Consider the following 22696-nt stretch of genomic DNA (forward strand, 5'->3'; position numbering starts at 1 on the left):
CTCCCCAGAAGTTTTGCATCCCAGTTGCTCACTGTGGTATTCAGCTTGTTAAAACATACTTTTTTTGCCCATTCTCTCTCTCTTGTTTTCCTTTCCCTATTTTCTCATTTGTGGTGCCAGGGATATTCTCCAAAACAAATTGTCTGTATCCAAATTCTTGACTCAGTTGGATTGGGGTGGGGGTGCTCAAACTAAAACGAAGTATAAGAATATTCACTGCAGCATGGTTTGTAATAGTGAAAAATTGAAGCTGTTTATTTTGTTGTTTCACAGTAGCTTAGCAAAATAAATCAAGATTTTTTTTCCCCATCTAGAAGAATTAAGAATATGTATCAGTTTCATATTCCCTGAATCTTTTAAATCAAATTTATAACCTTATATGGGGTCAATACAAGGTGTACCACAATTTGGTAGAAGTGTAGATCACACATTCAAGTGACTACCAAGTAATGAGATTTAAATGCTTGCTTGGAAATAAATACAGATATCAAGTTTTGTGTGAGTGACCATGGTAATGTTCATTCCAAGACAATTCCAACAAATCGAGTAGAAAGTAAATTGTATTTGCTTTGGTGACTCAACAATTCAATTTTATTATACACTGTATTAGTCTGCTCAGACTGCCATAACAAAATAGCACAAATTGGGTGGCTTAAACAATAGAACTTTATTTTCTTGCAGTTATGGTGACTGGGAGTCCAAAATCAAGGTGCCAGAATGGTTGGTGTCTGGTGTGAGCTCTCCCGTGGGGTTGTAGCAGCTGCCTATGTGCTTTGAGTTTACATGACCTCTTTGTGTCCTTTTTGGTGAGGGTGGGGCACAAGAGAAGGAGGCAGAGAGAGAAGGAACCCATCACCCATTGATTACTATGAGGCTTTTGAAATTATACAGATTGTTATTTTCTCTTTTTTCCTCTCAAGTTTTTATTTAAATTCCAGTTATTAACATACAGTGTAATATTAAGTTTAGGGATAGAATTTAGTGATTCATCACCTACATATATTACCCAGAGCTCATCACAAGTTCCCTCCTTACTACCCATCATCTACCTAGCCCATCCCCCAGCTCACCTCCCCTTTTGTTTCCTGGTTTGCTTGTCTTTTCTCCCCCCATGTTCATCTTTTGTTTTTTCTTTTTCTTTTTTCTTTTTAATTTTTTAATTTTTTGATTTTAGAGAGAGAGTGTGAGTCGGGGAGAGGAGCAGAAGGAGAGAGAGAGAGATTAAATCTTATGCAGGCTCCACACTTAGCATGGGGCCGGAAGCAGGACTTGTTCCCACAACCCTGGGATCATGATCTGAGCTGAAATCAAGATTTGGACGCTTAACTGACTGAGCCAAACAAGCACCCCTTAAATTATTTTTTAATTTTGATCTTGGCTTCTAAGAATTTATTACAACTATAATCATATGTAGAATATAAGATTTGAAAGAAAACTTTGAGATTATCCAGTATAACCACCCGATGCAAGAGCTACCTGTATGTGTTCTTGGTGAGGTATTAAAATTTTACTGTATCTCTAGGCACTGGAAGCAGTGAATCATATTTCCTTGGATATTTAGAAAGTCATCCTAATATTGGCCCATAATATATATTCTCAAAATATCCATACTTTAAACCTAAATCTGCCATCTGGAAAATGCTGAACATACATGTTCTCTGCTTCCACATATCATACAATTTATGTTCATGGTATCTCTAGCCCTAGAAGAACTCAAGTGCCCAAACTGAACACTGTGATATGCATATTTCCTGCCAATTAATATAATATCTTCCTATGATCTTGTCATAAAGAATTTTAGCACAATATAGAAACTCTTTTTCATTTGATGCCATATCAGATGTTATTGCCATTTCAAAATTTCAGTTGGGGTTTTTTTTTTTTTTTGGTTGGTTGTTGTTTTGGTAAAAAGAAGAGAAGGAGGAAGAGAAAAATAAATCACGTGATTTTATTTCCCACTTCTCTCTTTTGGGATATACTATTGCTGCTAATGTTGAATAGTTGATGGAGGGTGAGTCCAAAATATTATGGTATTATGAGAAAAAATTCAATGACTATCTCATTGAACATGAGATATCATTGTTATTATTTTTATTACTTCACTACTTTCAGGATTGGATTCTGATTGTATTTAAATGTAGTTTTTCTAGATAATGTTCTTAATTTATAATCTCTAACTTTGTAAGTGATTCCCTATTTCCCAAAGGCATAAAGACTGGAAACTACATATCCTGACCTTTCTTGCCTTTGGGGTTCAACTGGTGAGAGGTTATCTCATGAGATTGCAGAAGAGTAGAAGCCATTGCTGTCAGGTGGTGGTGGAAATAAAATGGCTGGGCTTTGGTAGATGGCAGATGTGGGTTTGTGTCCTTAGGTTTAGGGGATCTGCCTAATAATTATCCTCTGTGGTGTAGGCAACTGAAGTCATGAATGGCTTCCTAAGATTCCTTCACTTAAGGATTTGTTAATATGTATTTTAAATGTCTATTTATTTATTTTGAGAGAGAAGGGAGGGGCAGAGAGAGAGAGAAAGAATTCCAAGCAGGCTCTGCCCTGGCAGTGAAGAGCCTGATGCAGGACTCAATCTCACAAACCACAAGATCATGACCTGATCTGAAATCAAGAGTGAGATGCTTAACTGACTGAACCATCCAGGCACCCCTTCACTTAAGGATTCTTAGAGCAACTTTTCTGATCTTCACCCCCCATTTCCCAACAGTTGTTTTGGCCTCCAGTTTCATCTACATGTGTACTAGTTACAGTGCTTTAGATTTTAATGACTGAGCCCTGACTATTCAATGATGGATATTTGATATTCCTTGATACTGCTACTGAATGCTTCTGTTTTATTCATGGTTTATATGTTATGTGAGAAAAATCCCAGAAAAAAAATGGTCCTATTAACTGTGTACTCATCATATCCAAAGTTATCATTGTTTTTCTCACTATTTCAAAGATTCTTTTCTAGAATTTCAAAAACCCAATGCTAATGGATTTTGTATTTCATAATGTCAAAAACTGAGAAATATGTAATGAAATAAAATTAATATAATGTTAATACATTTTGACAAAGACTGTCTTCTGGGCCAAACTCTAGACTGGCTCCTCTGAACCTGACTGGGCCTCATACTTGGACATGTCCTCAAGACTCCGGTTTTAGCTAGAATCCTGCTAAGTGGGTTTACTGAGAATCCCCCATCCTGAATATGTGATCATCCTTGATATCTGACCAAATTCCTCATCTCCCCCATTTCCTGAGTGATACCTGTTCATTCTGGACTGTCCTTAGCAAGATCATGTTAGGGCAGAATCTCCACTTACCTCTGATATTTGATGTTGTAATTTTCCATCCCTTAATCCCCTCAACCTGCTGCTTCAATATAAATCCCCTCTTATCCATGTTGTATTTGAAATTGAGCCCAGTTATATACTGAGGTCTCTTTTCCCCTAGTGTAGCAGTACCTGAGTAAAATCTGTTTTCTTTTCTTTTTTTCTCCCTGCTTTAACTACTATCTATCTCTGGTTTTTCTTCAACAACTTAGTTTTATATTATTTCTTTTTATACTTTATATTATAAAGGTCACAAGTGAAATTAATCTAAAATTGGAAAAAAAGGAAAAAATGAGATAAAAATATGACCCTAACCTTAATCTTGGCAAAAGTAATATTAAGAGATGATGGACCATGGAGGATTTTTCAAGTCTTCCACATAAAATAGCAAATGTAAAGCTACACTGTATCACCCGAGGGATGACAGAGGTTAGTGTTCTCATTCAAGACTAGAAGAGTCATCATCCGATGAACACTTTTGTGGTTAAGTTGAAGGGCAAATATTTAATAAATGACAGCAGAGACTGGCTTTTGCTGAAATAACCCTGGCTTTTATAGTTCAATTATTTTTTTAAACTGTGTCATTGGGAAAAAATAAACTTATTTTAGGATTTCACTTTACTCTTGTATAATTGTTAATGTTCCTGACTTCACCTAAATTACGGTAAGGGTTCATTGGAGACCCTAAACTCTGACGGAAGTAGCTTAACTCTTTTTCCAGAATTCACTAACCACAAGTCCTAGAAAACTATGAAGAGTAAGTTTCACATTTCTGGCCTCATTTAAGACTGAAATCATTTTGGGAGGAAATTCTGAAGAGCTTAGGAAAAACATCCAAAATTTCAATTTCTACTTTGAAACCTTGGAATCCTGCCTGTTAATAATCTTCATGCTCTTTGCTTAGAATTTACCCACAGCATCAACTGACAGGAAACTGCCCATCACCCTCCACCCTCCCAGCAAGATTGTGCCAAAACACTCATCAGAAACCACAATCACAAAAATAGATCCAATTGACGACTCTGCAGTGACTAAGAAACGGATGTACCGATTTAAGCTATCTTTATTCTTTTTTTCCTTGTTTTGATGGTGGTGGTATACAGAAAGAGAAAGCTACGTAATAGCATCTGGGCAAACAGCTTGTACACCAAATCCAGCCCTATGTAATTTCAAATATTTGAGTTCTTATAACATCCCTGAAAAGCATGGCTTACAATACAAACACCACAGACATACAGTATGGAACATCTAACTATAGTCCTGCTGCTGGACAGAGCTTTCAGCAACAGCCACAATAATAAAAGAAAATTCTCTTTGTACAGCTGAATGGCTGCACTAGAATTTTCAGTGTTCAGATGTAATTAGAAAACAGCTGTGAAGGAAAATCAATTGTTCTTGGTAGTCAATGGCTAATTTTCTACAATCAAAATAAAGAATGCATTATGACATGTTTGTAATGAGCAAGTAATTGTTTCTCTTTCGTTTATTGTTTTAACATTTTTCCCTTTACTTGTGGGAGCTGTCATTTGCTTGCTTTAGGACAACTTCTCCAAGTCTTTGCTTCTCCCACTCATATTTAAATACTAGCAACAGCCAAGCAGGCTATATTGTCCAGCCCAGTTTACTCAGGACTGCCTTGCTTATGTTGGTGATTTGTGGACTAGCAAGGCAGTGCTGTCCTTGCTTTTCTGAATTCACAATAAAGCTTCCATAAATGGAATGATTATTAAACACTAGCATTTATTCATGGGATTTAACTTTGATTCATCCTGCAAAGGTCTCGTGTCAAAAAGATGCAGTTCCCAGAATTCATTGACCTGCTGCTCTAAGTGCCTCTGCATTGCAAAACAAAACTAAACTAAAACAACCACACGACCCTTTTTTATATCCTTCTTCTTTCATTAGCATAGACGGGAAGGGAATGCCACAGCAGATGGATAGAAAAGTAAACCTCTATGGTGCGCATTTGGAATAGAGATGGATAGGAAATAAACGAAAAATGCTACAATAGGCTAATGAGAGTAAAATTGTTTTATCATGCAAAAGAGCCTGTTTGAAAAACACCAGGAGGAATAACACTCCTATGCTGCTTTCAGCTGGTAAAAAAAATAAAGAAAAAACACTTATATTATTTGGTGAAATTAACCTCTATATTATTCCTTTTTTTATGCTTATATTTTTCTGGAGCATTCTTTGAAAGCTAATATAATGGCAATTTAAGAGAGTGAAATGAATAGTAAGTAAGAGCTGAATCTCAGTTGCTGTGTGATTTTGGGACCATGCCTAAGTCTTAGTTTCCCTCTATTTCTTTATAAGAGAAAGATGATAATAAATAACTGAATATGGGATCTTCCTTTTCCTAATTATGACATGAAGTCTACCAGTATATTAATTAATATTTGCAAAAGTTTAGAGTTCTGGAGGAAAGACATGCTTCAACCTTTCAAAAGTGCATGATTATCAAATAATAACCGATAAGTGATAACTGTTTTCATCACGTCCATTTATGTCTGTGATTGACAAACATTGGAAATTATAGTTGAATTCTTGTGAATTTGTTGTCTTCAGAGAGCCTGCTCCAGAATTTGTGTGGTGGTTGTTAAATATACCATTTTATAGGCTCAAAAAAAGACATTATGGACCAAAGTAGCAGGAAACTATTTTTATGAAGTAATCTAAATTATTGACTAGGAACTAAAATTTTAAAACCAGTGGCATAATTCAAAGTTTGTGAATATTATAAACTTTAAACTGAAATGCATTTTTTAAATGGTTAAGGCACCATGTGACTTAGGAGATTTTGGAAGGCACTATACTCTGTGATTATGTATCTATCCACCTTTTGTACTTTCCCATTTTAAGGAGATTATCAGTAAACTTAATATTCACAATACTCCAAATGAATCTCAAACTTCCACAGTTCTCCTTACCTCTGCTTTTCTTACCCTCAGCGCAGAATGCCCTTTTCTCCTACTTTCCTTTTTTTGGGAAAAGCCCTGCAGGCAATGTCAAGAGATGTTTGATTTTAAATTTGTTTTAAGACTAGAATGTCATATGTCACAGTTTTAGACTTTAGTAAGAAAGCCAATAGAAATCAGGTTGGAAGATGAAACAATAGAAAAGAGATGACCCTTGTCATCCCAAGAATATAGGAAGGAGCAATATATTTGAAAGTTATATTTCAAATATAACATATATAGTTAGATGGCATAATTAAAATATGTATTATAGAACCTGACAACCAATTGAAGTGAAGGAGGAAGACAAAAGACAAAAGGAGTATGGAGTTCTCTAAATTTTCTAGGATGGCAGCTGTTTTATTATCACATATAACGTGTATGTAGTATATCATATACTTCCTATGTGTAACCACAAGCTCCCCACCTGCCACCCTGGCCAAATATCTGGTAAAACATCTTCTCTCCTGGTCACAAGCATATGACTGATGTTGCGTCACTTATAGTTTGTCTTTCAGGATTTAAAAATTGGGAGACAATACACAGAGAGTGAAAGCCTTTAGAGTTAAGTTCAAATTAGAGTTATCGCATGACAATCAGAAAAGGAAGCAAACATCCAACACCCGCTGCTGAAATTCCCAGATCTTTTCTTTCGTTTGCTTTTCTGAGGGGTTATCTCTTCAGCTCTTCCTTTGATTTTATGATCAACCCAAGAACTTTTCCAAGAAGTTCTTATCACTCAACTTTCCCCTTTATTTTATTCAGTTGTTTCTGGTACTTGGATCTCATATAAGTTAAAGTAATAAAGTAATAAAGAAATTAGTACCTGAGAGCTGGTTGCCAGCAATGGATTCTCAGCAAAAAGTGTATGGTTTTGGAATCCTTCATATCAAACCATGAGTGCCTTAAGGGAAAAGAGAAACAAACAGGAAAGCACCCCCTGGATAGTAATATAGTGGTCATGATTGGCAGTGGTAAAATATCCAGCCACATCTTGACTTCTAATCCCTTGAAACTATATTCCCAGTGACAGAAGCTCGGTGGGAAAGATAGCTGTTTCCACAGACCATTTTTATAGGATATAAGCAATGGCAGAACCATGGAGAGAAATAGTTGCTTCAGATACAGTGGAATATTTAACATAAAGAAAAACAAGCCCAAATTTTGCAAATATTGCTTGAAATAATGGAATGAAACCTAAGTTGTACTCTAAGCAGGGCAAAAAATAAATAAATAAATCCAGACTTCTTTGATAATAGAAGAACAGGGATAAGATCCAGATTCAGAGATTCATTCTAAATGTGTTGAAATATTATAGAAGTTAGATGTAGTACACAGCTCAATTAGGTTTGTTTTGTAAAATTTGGGTGTTGATTAGAATATAAGATCAGTTGGGGCGCCTGGGTGGCTCAGTCGGTTAAGTGGCCAACTTTGGCTCAGGTCATGATCTCGCGGTCCATGAGTTCAAGCCCCGCGTTGGGCTCTGTGCTGACAGCTCAGAGCCTGGAGCCTGTTTCGGAATCTGTGTCTCCCTCTCTCTAACCGTCCCCCATTCATGCTCTCTCTCTGTCTCAAAAATAAATAAACGTTAAAAAAAAAAAAGAATACATGATCAGTCAAGTATGTCTTGGAATATGCGGGTAATTTGGAGAGGCCTCACACTTCCAATGACCTGTATTCTCCAGCTGAAGAAGTTTCTATTTTACACTCTTTGTTAACAAAAGATGTGATTCTATGCTGGAAGGAGACAATTATTCTCTGAAATTCCATATCCAGGGCCATATCTCCCATTGATGCTCTTTGCTGGCTTAATGAATTCCAATTTCAAACATGGTCATAAAAATAACATGCATCACTAACTTGTAAATAGAGTTAAATATATAAGTAATTGCAGAAATTTGGTACAGTATGTCCTCAAAAATCTTATGAGATTTTGCTCAGTGAGGGTGAATATAATTTTTAAATTGGTTGAATTTTTTTTTTTTTTGTACACAGGCACTTGGTAGATAATAATTATTTGCTTGGGGAACTATGGCTAAAACAAACTTAGAGTGAATACTGATATCCATTGTGTTCCATATGTTAAAATTTAAAACTCTCCATGTAATATAGAGAATGCAGGGCAATAACAATGGGAAATAAGGGTGTTGACTTAAGTCCTTCTTCTGCACACCCCACCTGATCTGTGTTCAGCTCCTGCAGCCCTACCCATATGTCTTCTGCTGCATAAGTTGAAATGTTTCTGTTGCTACCTAAGTCCCAGTCCTCCACATATACTCTGGTTTCTGTCTCATCTACTCAAGAATGTTGCTCGTGCAATTAACATTTCACACTCCTTCATAATTAATGTTTACTGCTTACAATGTCATTTTTGTCACTTATAAGCATTTCCAATATTAAAAATATTAAAAATGAATCTCACCATGCAACCCCATCAAAAAATTCAACACTGATCCTTATTAGCTTTTGTTTATAGCAAAATGATCAAAATATTGTCTTACACTCTCTATATCTTCTCCTCCCATTCTTTTTCGCATTCTTTCCAATTCAGATTTTATGTCACCGCTCAATATGAACAGCTCTTGTTAAAATCACCAATGGTATCTGTATTGCCAAATTTGAAACTCAAGTCTCAGTCTTCATTTTAATAATTTAAAATACCTCTTCGTACAGTTCATGTAGTGTCAGGACATCACTCTTTCTTGGTTCATTATTCCTTCCTAACCTTCTTAGCTTGTTTTTCATCTTATTGAACCTAAATTTAGGAATGCCCAATTCTTGACCATCTTTACTTTTCTTTTTAAATTTTTTTTTTAACATTTATTTATTTTTGAGAGTCAGAGAGAGACAGAGCATGAGTGGGAGAGGAGCAGAGAGAGAGGGAAACACAGAATCTGAAGCAGGCTCCAGGCTCTGAGTGCTCAGGACAGAGCCCGATGCAGGGCTTGAACCCATGAACTGTAAGATCATGACCTGAGTTGAAGTCGGACACTTAACTGACTGAGCCACACAGGCACCCCGACCATCTTTTCTTTCTATATTTATTTTCTAGCTGATTTTATCCAGCTTCATGACTGTTATGCATGCAAAAAGTGATGTCTTCTAAACTCATGTCTCAGTTTCAAATCTAATTGCCTTATTCCAATCCTGAAATTCAGCTTCTTATTGCCAAATAATGTTTGCTTGAATGTCTGATAGACTTATTAATGTTACCATGTCTAATATAAAATTCTGTATTTTTTTCTTACATCACAAAATCTTTCCCCAAGACTTAATGTTCTCATTAAACCACATTTGTATATCCATTCAATACTTGTCTTTTTTCCAAATTGCAGCTCTTACAAATAATGCTAGCATGAACATTTTTTGAAAATCTTTGGAAAATATATATGCTTTTGTCCTAGGTTTGTACCTTGAAATGGAATTGGGAGGTATGCATAAAATAAACTTTAATAGATAAGGGCCAAACAATTTCTGAAATGGTGTACAGATTTACACACCATCAGCAGTGTAGGAGCTCTTAACCTGAGGCATGCTCTGACCAATACTTGGTACTTTGTCTTTTTAGTTTGTCATTGTAGATGATTAATAGTATCTAGTTGTCATTTAATGTCCATTTCCCTCATCACTATTGAAGTTGGATATCTTTATGTATGTCTGTTGACCCGTTGACACCCTGTAAGAGCCTGTTTAAGGCTTTTGCCCAGTTTCTATAGAATTGACAGTTATTTTGTAGGGGTTATTTGACTATTATGGATCCAAGTCCTTTGTCAAAATTGTTTATGGCAAACATGTTCTCTAAGACTTGTCCTGTCATTTTTAAAGGTGTAAATATAGTTAAAATTATATTTTTCCTTTATTGTTATTTATATTTGTGTCCTGTTCATTAATTTGTTTTCTAATTCACAGTTAAAATACTATTCACCTATATGTATATTTAGATCTACAATCCACTTAGAATTAATTTTTGTGTATAGTTTGAGAGTAGGGGTTAATATTAATTTCTTTTCATTGAGATTACACTGACCTTACAGATCATTTTTAGAAGAGTATAAATATTAACACCATTAAATCTTCCAATCTATGTTTTTTTTTTAACCTCTCTTTTTATTTAGGTCTTCTTTAATTTAGCTCAATAATATTTTGTAATTTTAGTGTAGATATTGGTTTGTCTTCCATTAAAGGTATTGCTAGGTATTTAATGACTAACAAGCTCATTATAAGTTGATTCACTTTTTTAGTTAATTTTTGTCTATTGCTGATAATATAGATAATACATGCAAATTGGTCTTCTAAAAACTTGCTAATTTATACATTCGAATAACCTGTAGATTCTGAGGCATTTTTATATTATGACCATATACTCTGTGAAAAAATAATTTTACTTCTTCCTTTCTAATCCTTATACCTTTAGCTTATTTTAATTGCCTTATTGTAGTGTCAAGAACTTGTACAATGTTCTAGAAGTGATGATAGAGAGTATCCTTTTGCATTCCTGACCTCAGGGTAATGCTTAAAATTTTTTTTATTAAGTATGTTGTTTGAAATAGGCTTCTTGTAGTTAACATTTAAACAGAAATTTAAAAAAAATCTTTCTATTTACTTATAGCTAAGACTTTTAAAGGAAATCATGTTGAATTTTATCAAGCCCTTTTTTTGTTCGGGTATTCAAAGAATAATATCAGTTTTAAAGTTTATTTTTTTGCATGAGAAGAGTTGTCACATTGATTGAATTTCAATATTTTTATTAACTTTTAATGTTTATTTATTTTGAGAGAGAGAGATAGAGAGAGAGAGAGCGAGCGAGCCAGGGAGGCGTAGAGAGTGAGGGAGAAAGAATCCCAACCAGGCTCCACACTGACAGTGCAGAGCCAGACATGGGGCTTGATCCCAAGACCAGGAGACTATGACCTGAGCCAAAATCAAGAGTCAGATATTTAACTGACTGAGCAACCCAGGCACCCTGAATTTCATTTTTTATGCAATCTTGCATTCCTGAAATATAAATGACTTGCTTTTTTATGCATAAATGGATTTGGTTTGCTAATATTTCTTTAAGCTTTCTGCATTTATAGACAGCTTTGTCTTTGAGGTTCTTTTTTTTTTGTAAGTTTATTTATTTTGAGACAGACAGAGAGCGAGTTGGGGGGCAGAGAGAGGAGACAGAGAATCCCAAGCTAAGGTGCTGTCAGCATGGAGCCCAATGCATGGGCTCAAACTCACGAACTGTGAGATCATGACCTGAGCTGACACCAAGAGTCAGACATTTAACTTACTGAACCCCCCAAGTGCTCCGAGATTCTTTTTTTATATTTAGAAAACTTTTATTAAGTTTTTTTATTTTAACTCTAGTTAGTTAACATACAGTGTCATATTAGTTTCAGGTTTACAATATAGTGATTTAACAGTTCCATACATCCCACAGTGCTCATCACAAGAGCACTCCTTACTTAATCTCCTTCACCTTTTTCACCCACCCCCCCACCCACCTCCCTTCTGGTAACCATCGGTTTGTTCTCTGTAGGTAAGTGTCTGTTTCTTGGTTTCTCTTTCTCTCTCTCTGTCTGTCTGTCTGTCTGTCTGTCTCTCTCTGTCTCTCTCTCTTATTCTCCCTTGTTTTGTTTCTTAAATTTCACATATGGTTGAAATTGTATGGTATTTGTCTTTATTGACTTATTTAACTTAGCATTACACTCTCTAGCACCATTCATGTTATTATAAATAATAAGATTTCTTTCTTTTAATGGCTGAATACTAGTCCACCGTGTGTATATGTGTGTATAGTATGGATATATTACATCTCCTTACACTTGGGCTGCTTCCATACCTGCCTATTGTAAATAATGCTGCAATTAACATAGAAGTGCATCTTTCTGTTTGAATTAGTGCTTTTGTATTTTTTTGTGTAAATACCCAATAGTATGATTACCAGATCATAGCATAGTTCTATTTTAACTTTTTAAGAACCTCCATATTATTTTCCACAGTGGCTGCACCAGTTTGCATTCCCATCAACAGTATAAGAGGGTTCCTTCTTCTCCACATCTTCACCAACACTTGTTTTTCATGTTTTTGATTTTAGCCCTTCTGAGAGATGTGAGGTGATATCTCATTGCAGTTTTGATTTGCATTTCCCTGATGATGAGTGATGTTGAGCATCTTTTCATTTGTGTATTGGCCATCTGGATTCCTTAGAAAAATGTCTGTTCATGTCTTCTGCCCATTTTTAATTGGATTATTTATTTTTTGGGTGTTGAGTTAGATAAATTCTTTATATAGTCTAGATATTAACCCTTTATTGAATATGTCCTCTCCCATTCAGTAGGTTGCATATTAGTTTTGTTGGTTGTTTCTTTGCTATGCAGAATCTTTTTATTTTGATGCAGTCCCAATACTTTATTTTTGCTTCTATTTCCCTTGTCTCAGGGGTCATACATAGAAAAACGTTGCTATGGCTAATGTCAGAGAAATTGCTGCCTGTGCTCTCTTTTAGGATTTTCATGGTTTCTGGTCTTATACTTAGGTCCTTGATCCATTTTGAGTTTATTTTTGTTTACAGTGTAAAAAAGTGGTCAGTTTCATTCTTTTGCATGTAGCTGTCCAATTTTCCCAACACGATTTGTTGAGGAGATGATCATTTTCCCATTGCATAATCTAGTCTCCCTATTCGGGGTCTTTTGTGGGTCTATTCAAATTTTAGGAATTATTTGCCTTAGTTCTGTGAAAAATGCTTTTGATATTTTATTAGAGATTGCTTTGAATCTGTAGTTTGCTTTGAGTATTATAGAATTTTAACAATATTTGTTTTTCCAATCTATGAGCATGGAATGTCTTTCCATTTGTGTCATTTTCAATTTTTTCATCAGTGTTGTATAGTTCTCAGAGTACAGGTCTTTCACCTCTTTGATTGAGTTTATTCCTAGAATTTCTCTTTTTAATAATATTTTTATGACATTTGAGCAATAAATGTATCCATTTTCAAACAATGACTTAGAAAATGCTTTCATTTTTTTCTAACCTCAAAAGGAGTTAGTTACGATTGCTGCTACTTTCTCCTCAAAATATGGAAGCATTCTCAAGTAAAACTAAATCATTTTGAAGATTGCCTTCTGGTGCATTTGGAAGATTCAATTTCTTTAGTAAATAATGTCTGTTTAGATTTTCTATTTTTTGCCAATTATAGAGAATAATGTTTTTTTTGAGAATCCACTCATCTCATCTACATTTCACAATTTTACATATCCATGTTTGTACCTGCTTATCATCTTTTTGTTCATTGGATCTGTAATGATATACTCTTTTTCATGTCAGCTATTTGTGATTTGTGTTTTTATTTACTTTTCTTGATTAGTCTTGCTGTGAGTCTATAATTTTTAAAAAGTATTATTTAAACCATATTTGATAGCTTTTCATTTTGTCAGCATGTTTTATTATCCATCGTTTTACTGAATGTGCCCCCTCCTCTAAATTCCTATGTTGAAACCTAATTCCTGATGATACTACTTGAAGGTGGGACCTCTGGGGAGTGATTAGGTCATGAAGATGGAATTCTCATGAATGGGATTGGTCCCCTTCCAAAAGACCACAGAGAACTCCTTCACCCTTTCACCATATGAGGACACAAAGAGAATATGACTGTCTATGAACCAGGAAGCAGGCCCTCACCAGATGCTGAATCTGCCAGTGCCCTGATCTCAGACTTTCCAACACGCAGAGCTGTTTATTAGCCACCCAATCAATGGTATTTTTGCTATAGTAGCCCAAATAGACCAAGACACTCACCAAGAGTGTAATAAATTTTCCCAACATGATTATTTATTTGTCTAACTATTTTGAAGCCATTTTTTTAGGTGCTTATAAATTCAGAATTACTTCATCTTTCTGGTGAATTAACTATTGAAAAGTATCCTTTTATATCACTTCTTAACTAAAAATTAATGTATTTGACATTATTATAGATTTTGGTAGATTAATATTTGTACTGTCATTTATCTTCAACCTTTTTTGAGGTCAGTTGGAAAATCTGCAGAGCACAGGCTCAAGCTTACTTCTTTGCCTTTCATTCCTGAAATTTTAAGTTATTTCTATGCCGTGGCTTTATTGACAGCTCTTATCTCTAATTTTGCCTATTAGTCATGGGAGATGTCCAAAATTATTCTGCTTTTATGGCTCTTGACATTGGCTTTCTGTAGCATATTTGCTGAGGAATCAGCAAATTTGCTTGGAGAAACAGATGTAAAATATCAGCTTACATCTCTGTGATTCCTTTATCTCTGGAACCATGACTCCTCAAGTTCTGTGAAATTCACCAGTTCTTTTATGTCTTTATTAAAAAAAAATATTCAGCTTTTCCTATTGTTCTTGCTTAGAACATTGGTCTATTGCAAACATTTCTATTATGGTCAGAAGAAGTTTTAGAGTAATCATTTAAAAATACATTCATCACATCAGTCCTTTACTCAAAACATTAACATCGCACTCAAAGTCAAAGTCATTACTAAAGCATAAAGTCTCTCTCTGATCTTAACACTCAGACCTAATATGCTAGCACTCATCTCCTACTTCACTCTTCATTGTACTTCAACCATTTTGACCCTTTTTCCTACTCCTTGATATTCCAAGATTAGCACATACTGTTTGCGCTTCCTGAAATGTCATTCTCAAATATTTGCATGACTCATTTTTTCTCTATATTTAGTTCTCTGCTCTAAAGCCATTTTATACAAGGCCTGCTACATTAGTTTATATCCCTCTGATGCTGTTTTATTTGTCTTTTTAACCCTATTTCCATCTATCATAATAGATAATTGTTTGCATTTATTCAGTGTTTCTCTCTCTCTCTCTCTTTTCAGTAGATTATATACTCCATGAAAACAGGGACCATCTCTGCTTTGGTCACTGCTCAATAGCCAACATTTGTAAAATTTCTTGGTAGTATATCCAATGTATTTAATGAATACTTGTGCATTATGTCAGCTCATCATTTCACCTTATTTTGAACTGATTTACCTAGAAAACTGTACCTTATCTCTAGGCATACAAGAATAGATTAATGAGCAAATTCTGGAATATATATTAAAAACAAAAAGGAAAGGAAACAAATACAAAGCACATAAGAACAAAAACTAATAATCAACCAAACAAATGAACTTTACTGTAGGATATGGTAGAAATGCTGGTATAAAGACCAATTAAACTGAGTTCCTGAATAAAGTTATGTCAGGACATGTGATAGATAACATAGTAGGTGATAGTTCGGACTCTACGTGAGGGGAGAAAAAGACATTTAAAAGTGACACAAGATTTGAAACATAAAGCAGAACTTTACAGAAAATAAATTCCATTATAAAATAGGCAGCAGAAATATTTGATGTAATCAAATAATGTTATGTAGCACTTTTGGGATATGTAAAAATGAAGACAATATTTGGAGATATTTTGAATGAATTTTCTCATCATTGAAGATAAAAATCTTAAGAGTTCAATAAAAGGTGCTAATACAGGAAGAGTAAATGTAGAATACTCTCTTGCCAAGTTTTATTTTATTTATTTTATTGTATTTTATTTTGTTTTATTTTATTCTATTTTTCAGGATAAAGAGTGATGAGATCGCTTTTCTGGGGGAGAAGCGAAGGAAAGTTGAATGGAGAGATTTTATTTAGAGTGGTTTTTAGGCATGCGTTATGGGCTGAATTGTGTCCCTCCAAGTTTCATTTGTTGAAGTCTTAACGTCTAGTGCCTCAGTATGTGACTGTATTTGGAGATAGGGTCTTTAAAGCACTAATTACTATTAAAGAGGTCATTAGGATGGGTCCCAAAACAATATGACTGATATTCTTGTAAGAAGAGTAGATTGGGACATAGGGGGAAGACCATATGAAGACACAAGGTGAAGATGGCCATCTATAAGCCAAGGAAAAGAAGAAACCAACCCTCCTCATACCTTGGTCTTGAGAGAAAATATATTTCTGTTGTTTTAGCCACCTAGTCTGTGATAGTTTGTTATGCAGCCCTAGCAAACTAATACAACAAGTTTTCAAATGAAGAGGAAAATATGGAAGAAACATGATGAATTAAACAGTATAGAAATGGAGGCAATTTTTATACCAAAGATGGAAAGATAAAGGGATGTGTCGAGGGAGAGGAGTAAGATAGGAGCTGGAGAACATGTTTATTAAATCTTGTAACAGTTTTTTAGCGAGTGTAATTAATAGCCATATCAATGCACAGATTAAACTTCAGTCACTGTTTATTAATCTTGAACATCTCAGGCTAATTTCTAACACTCCACAATTTACTTACTGCTCAGGGAGTTTGGACTTTAGACTCTGTCACTTACATAGATGCACTCACAGGAGAATTTCTTTTGTCATTGATGATCCCTTAGTTACTTTCACATGTATCCAATTCAAATTCATTGCCATTACATTCATAGCTTTGAGTAGGAAATATGGTCAATAATAGTGAATTAACAGTTTTAACAGTTAATACATTTGCAGGAGAAAATTTATTTATTTTATTATTTCTTCCCATTTTTTTAATTAAATATAATTTATTGTCCAATTGGTTTCCATACAACACCCAGTGCTCATACCAACTCCGGGAGAAAATTAAAAAAAAAAAAGTAAAAATACAACAATAGAAGTGAGAAGTACCAAAGAAACCAGGACAAAAAAAAGTAAATAATTTAAATAACTTCAGTGACCTTTAGCCATTTATAAACCTCTACTACCATCACAACAACAGAGACCTAAAGGTTTAGTAGAATTAAGTAAAGAGCCAAAAAATAGTAGCTGAATAGAGCAAACAACATGAGAACTTTCAGAATGAAAATACTATAGCTTTGTGTTTGGTCAAAAAGAAAGTCAAAGGAAAAATCTGAGGATCTGGGTATTGGGTCAGTATGGACAATTGCATTGGGCCAGTACAATATAAACCAGAACTTACCTTCTCAACAATGGTATAAACTCCACCTGGATTGACTAATTTTGGTACATGCTCATAGTTGCACACACATGTGCAGGTTTATCACATCTCTAGTTTTGAATCATATCAAGATACCTTGTTTGTCATGTAGATTGTACAGTAATATTTGGTTATGACATGAGAACTCTTAAAATCCCTATCTCATTATAAATAATGCAAAACTAAGATATTTTCTCCCTTTTCTATTTACTCCCCACGCTGCTGATTTATGTTTACCAATCTATTAACTAGACAGATGTGCCACTGGTTTCTGAATAATTACTTTTGGAGGAAAAAAATCATTGTTTACAGAAATGTTTGAAAAATATTTTCTGCCTTTTTAATTAATTTGCATCAGTCAGGAATTCCAAGTTCAGAGTGACTAACTTCCTCCTTTCTGTGTTTTCTTCTGTTTCTTACAGAATTTTGACCTCTCTGTCTTTTGCAGGTGATGATAGTTAGATTTCAAAATGCACAAGAGGGTATTGTAATTCTCTGCAGGCAGTGAATCTCTAGCCATTGATATGTGTGTCACTGCACAATACTCTCAGGCACAGAGATGCTACAGTCATTCGGCAGATTATGAAGACCTAAAACAGCCTCCCATTCTGACTAATAAAGCAAACACTATTTAAATTTTCTTTATTTTGTGTTAGATGTAGCCTGTAGTTGAACATATATATTACGTTTTGAAAATCATCAAAAATATTTAGTTAATCCCAGCAGCACTTAGAATGGTGGATTCATATACAGAATATTGAATTAACAACAACAGAAAAAGCAAACATCTAAATGAAAATATTGAAAAATGGTGCAAAATGAAGAAAGCAGGGGTGGGGGTGCATAAAACAGACACTTGAGAAATTTTTCAAGCATGATTCTTTGTCTTCTTGAACTCCGATTTAAAGGTTGCTTAGCAACAGTGGCAGTAACAGCTGGGACACCCTTGATCTTGTTGTGTAAACTATTAAAAATAGGTGATGGAAAGTGGCACCATGGAAACAATGAGTATACTGAAGCAGGTGTCTGTGATGCTGCTTCTCAGTTTAATGTTGGAGGTGTAAATTACAAACAGAAAAAAAGAAAATAACTATATCTTTCATCCTCTTGGACTTTGGCAAGGGATATTTTCTTCCTTATTCATATTGTTCTTGTGACTTCCCAAGCATGTTGGTTCAATAAATGTTGATATTTTAATGGATTACTTGATACTGTATTTTGATTTCTAAATTCATTTCAAAATGAAATGAATGTGTTTCTAAATTTATTTAAAAAATGATTCCAGTATTTTTATAACCAAGTTCTCATGGAATCTAGATCTCAAGTATCCATATTAATAAGAATCAACACAGAGTGCTACATAAATGTTACTGTGTATACATTTTTTAGGTTTCTTATTTATTAACATTAACTTTCAAAGGCTGATCATCTTGTACTTATTTTAAATGAATAGAAATCACCCTTGAATAATCCCTGGATCTTGTTTTATAAATAAGTGTTTGTAATAATAATAGAATTATACTTCTATTATCTATTTCTCATGGACTTACTCTCTTATGTTTATAAAAACAACAGTAAACAATGCCTCAGTTCTCACTTTCAGATAGTTTTATAGGATGCCACACTTGATGACCTAGAGGGTCAGTATAAACCTCAGTGTTGGTTAGGAGGCCACCTTTCCAACAATGTCATCTAAATCAAGCTTTTTATGCCCTTCAGGTAAATTTGCTTTCTGAATACTCACTTGAAGAATCATTAAAAGGGAATCAGTGTTAAGAGATTTTGTGTTTAGAGCACTTATATAAAATATTTAATAACTAGAAGGGTCTATAAGACCATTTATATTCTTATTCGGACATGAGAAACTGAACCCCAAAAAGGTATTAATCCTAACTAAGGAAAGAGACTATAATTTGTAAGCTAACATGTCTAATTAATAATAAAACTGAGATTTGAACCAGAGCACTTCTCTCTGTGTTATAATGCTAAGTTTAGCCTATTATACTGAAGGTTTTGATACCTTGCAAAGATTTGACTATTATTAAATAATACATTTAAGTGATAAGTTTCATGTGAATTTCTTCTCATTTCAGTTTTGTAAATTCAGGCAGTAAATCTTTTTCTTCCTAAAACTTATAGAAACAAATATACGACATATAGATAAAGAAAATTAAGAAAATCATATTCTTGTTAGAACATAAGAGAATCCATTGACTAGTGTCAATTGAAGGTAAACAGAAAGCAGTAAGGAGTGCTGAACCCTCTGGTCTTCCAAACTCCATGTCTGGAAGCAGGAAGATATTACCAGAAGGTTTGATTATATAGAACAATGGCAAAAGTAATTCTTCTAATGAGATGGGTATTTGGAGCAGGGCTGAGTGTTTGAACTCAAAGCACACAGTGGGACTCTTCATGCAAGAAGGGAGGCAGAAACCACTGCCTATGACTACAGTTTACATTTTCCACGGGGAAAATACACTAAAAAATAAATAACCATTTCAACAAAGTTACTACATGAGATATTAATATGTGTAAAGTTCAATGGTTTTCATACAAGACAATTTATAATTATAAATTGAAATGTAGTATATGAAAATCGTGTGCTTTTCAGTATAAGGCATAAATAATATGGAAATAAATATGATGTAAATGTTTTTAAACTATGTACAGAGTATATGATCAGACATTACTGAAGACCACTTAAAAAGTAACATATAAATGGAGAGAATATATAATTTTTATAAAATAAGACTCATATTACAAAGATACCCATTGTCCCCCTAAAATTATCTGTAAATTAAATAGAATTCCAGTTAACCTCTCAGTAGAATTTTCCCCGGAATTTGACAAGCTGACATTACTAAATCATATAAGGGAGTGTGAATATAAAGGAAACCTCATTTTATTTATTTATTTATTTATTTACTTATTTATTTATTTATTTTACATTTATTTATTTTTTGGGTGAACACAAGCAGGGGAGGGGCAGAAAGAAGGGGGCAGAAGATCTGATGCGAGCTCTGAGCTGACAGGCTGACAGCAGTGAGCATGATGTGGGGCTCAAACTCACCAACCAGGAGATCATGACCTAACCTGAAGTCAGTCGGAGGCTCACCCAACTGAGCCACCCAGGTGCCCCTAGGAAACTTCATTAAAAAAGAATTGTTAGTGTTTATTCTTGAGAGAGAGAGAGAGAGAGAGAGAGAGAGAGAGAGAGAGAGAGAGAGAAAACATGTGCAGGGGAGGGGCAGAGAGAGAGACACACAGAACCGGAAGCAAGCTCCAGGCCCTGAGCTGTCAGCACAGAGCCGGACATGGGGCTTGAACCCAGAACTGTGAGATCATGACCTGAGCCGAAGTTGGACACTAAACTGACTGAGTCACCCAGGTGCCCTGGAAACCTCATTTTTAAATGGAGATGGCAAGACTTGAAGGGAGAGCTCTCACACACTATCACTGACTAAGAAATTTATCTTCCCCAACTATAGAAAGCTTGCTTTTTATGTACCCAAGAGAAGGAAGGAAGAATTTCTCCTTGTCCATCAACAGCTCAGCCAGTGAAACAGCCCTTCCAGCTTCCTCCTTTCCCCTATAAAAGGAAGTCAGTCTCCTCTGTTCGCCAGACTTGTCTCTGGTTTGCCATAGTTTGCTTGTCCTATTCCTGAATAGACTCATTTTGCTGGTAAAATAACTGGCTTGTTTTGTTGTTGTTTTTTTAAGGTCAGTAGTTGTAAATGATCATTAAGTGCCAAGATAATTTTGCAAAAGGACATGATGTGTGTAATGGCCCTATCTTACCCAGTATCTTCTGGTTTGGCTCTTTTATCATAATAAGTGCTCTATCAGAAAAGTTATTTAATTGGATACATTTCTCAAATTAACTGATTTGAAAAATATTCACTAAACTCGTAACTATATTTTAAAACATAATCATATTATTCATTGAAGTTGTCAGTGGGTGAACCTTAACTACTAAGAAGCCAGACTGGGTTGGCAGAATTTAAAATAGTCATCTACTGTTGGGGCACCTGGGTGGCTCAGTTGGTTGAGCATCTGACTTTGGTTCCAGTCATGATCTCATAGTTCTGAGTTCAAGCCCAATGTCAGGCTCTATGCCAATAGCCTGGAGCCTACTTTGGATTCTCTCTCTCTCTCTCTCTCTCTCTCTCTCTCTCTCTCTCTCTCTGCTTCTCCCCTGATCACACTCTGTCTCTCTTTCTCAAGAATAAATCAACATTAAAAGAATAAAAAGATAGTCATCTACTGTTGCTATTCCTATTACATTGTAAAGCAAAGTTTTCAATAATTTTTTTTCTAGGACTAATTTTAAACTTTCCATTATTTTGAAGAAAAAAATTAACACAATAAAAACAATAGATCCCTTTTGAATTGTTTTATAAAATGGTTGGATATTATCTTGCCCTGATTGTGCAGGTGTTTCACAAGAAACACTTTTGTTCTGTGCTATTTTCAAATTAGCAATCCTATTTTGCTTATGTAGTTTTAAGGGGCGTTTGCAACTGCTGTCTCTGTATTCCCCTCATAGACAGAATCCCTATTGTTGAAGTTACCTAGGACATCAGGCTGGAGTCCTTTCTGATTTAACCCTCTATGAATCTATGATCCACTTGATATTTTTAATGTATTCATATGGTGTATATAGTATACTAAACAACTATTTAATTCATCTGAACTGAATTTCTTTCTCTCCTAAAACCGTAATCTCCATAGGCCCAGGTACCAATACAAAACACATGTATGATAAGCACTCAAACAACAAGTAAAGAAAACAGTTGGGTCTTTCAGTATTACAAATGTGTTTTAAAAATATCTGGTATTGGGGAGCCTGGGTGACTCAGTCGGTTAAGCATCTGACTTCGGCTCAGGTCATGATCTCACAGCTTGTGGGGTCGAGCCCCACATCGGGCTCTGTGCTGACAGCTCGGAGCCTGGAGCCTGCTTCGGATTGTGTGTCTTCCTCTCTCTCTGACCCTAACCCACTCGCATTTTGTCTCTGTCGCTCTCAAAAATAAATAAACATTAAAAAAATTTTTTTTAAATAAATAAATAAAAATATGTGGTACCTAGGGTTATCCACCCGGACAAGCTGAACTTTTTGTCAGGTTTTAAATACTATCAACTTGCCTAATTCAGTGCTGAAGCAAAAATTCAAAAAAAAATTCTAGGCATATTTTAATTGTTCCTGAAAAAAGTGACTTTGTTTGCAGTCGATGTGGCAATATACCACAGCTATGTGACATTGGGCAAATTTTTATTTTTCAATTTTCTTATTGGCAACATGGATGCTACTATTACTAACTTCTTCATATGGTTCTTAGGAGGGTTACATGAACTGGTGTACATGAGCCTCCTATGAGGAGTGTCTAATGCAGCCAGCACTTTCTGCATGTCAGTTGTGATGATCTGGTTGACTGAGTTGATGG

This window comes from Acinonyx jubatus, chromosome B2 (genome assembly GCF_027475565.1).
Source record: "Acinonyx jubatus isolate Ajub_Pintada_27869175 chromosome B2, VMU_Ajub_asm_v1.0, whole genome shotgun sequence".
Lineage (NCBI taxonomy): Eukaryota > Metazoa > Chordata > Mammalia > Carnivora > Felidae > Acinonyx > Acinonyx jubatus.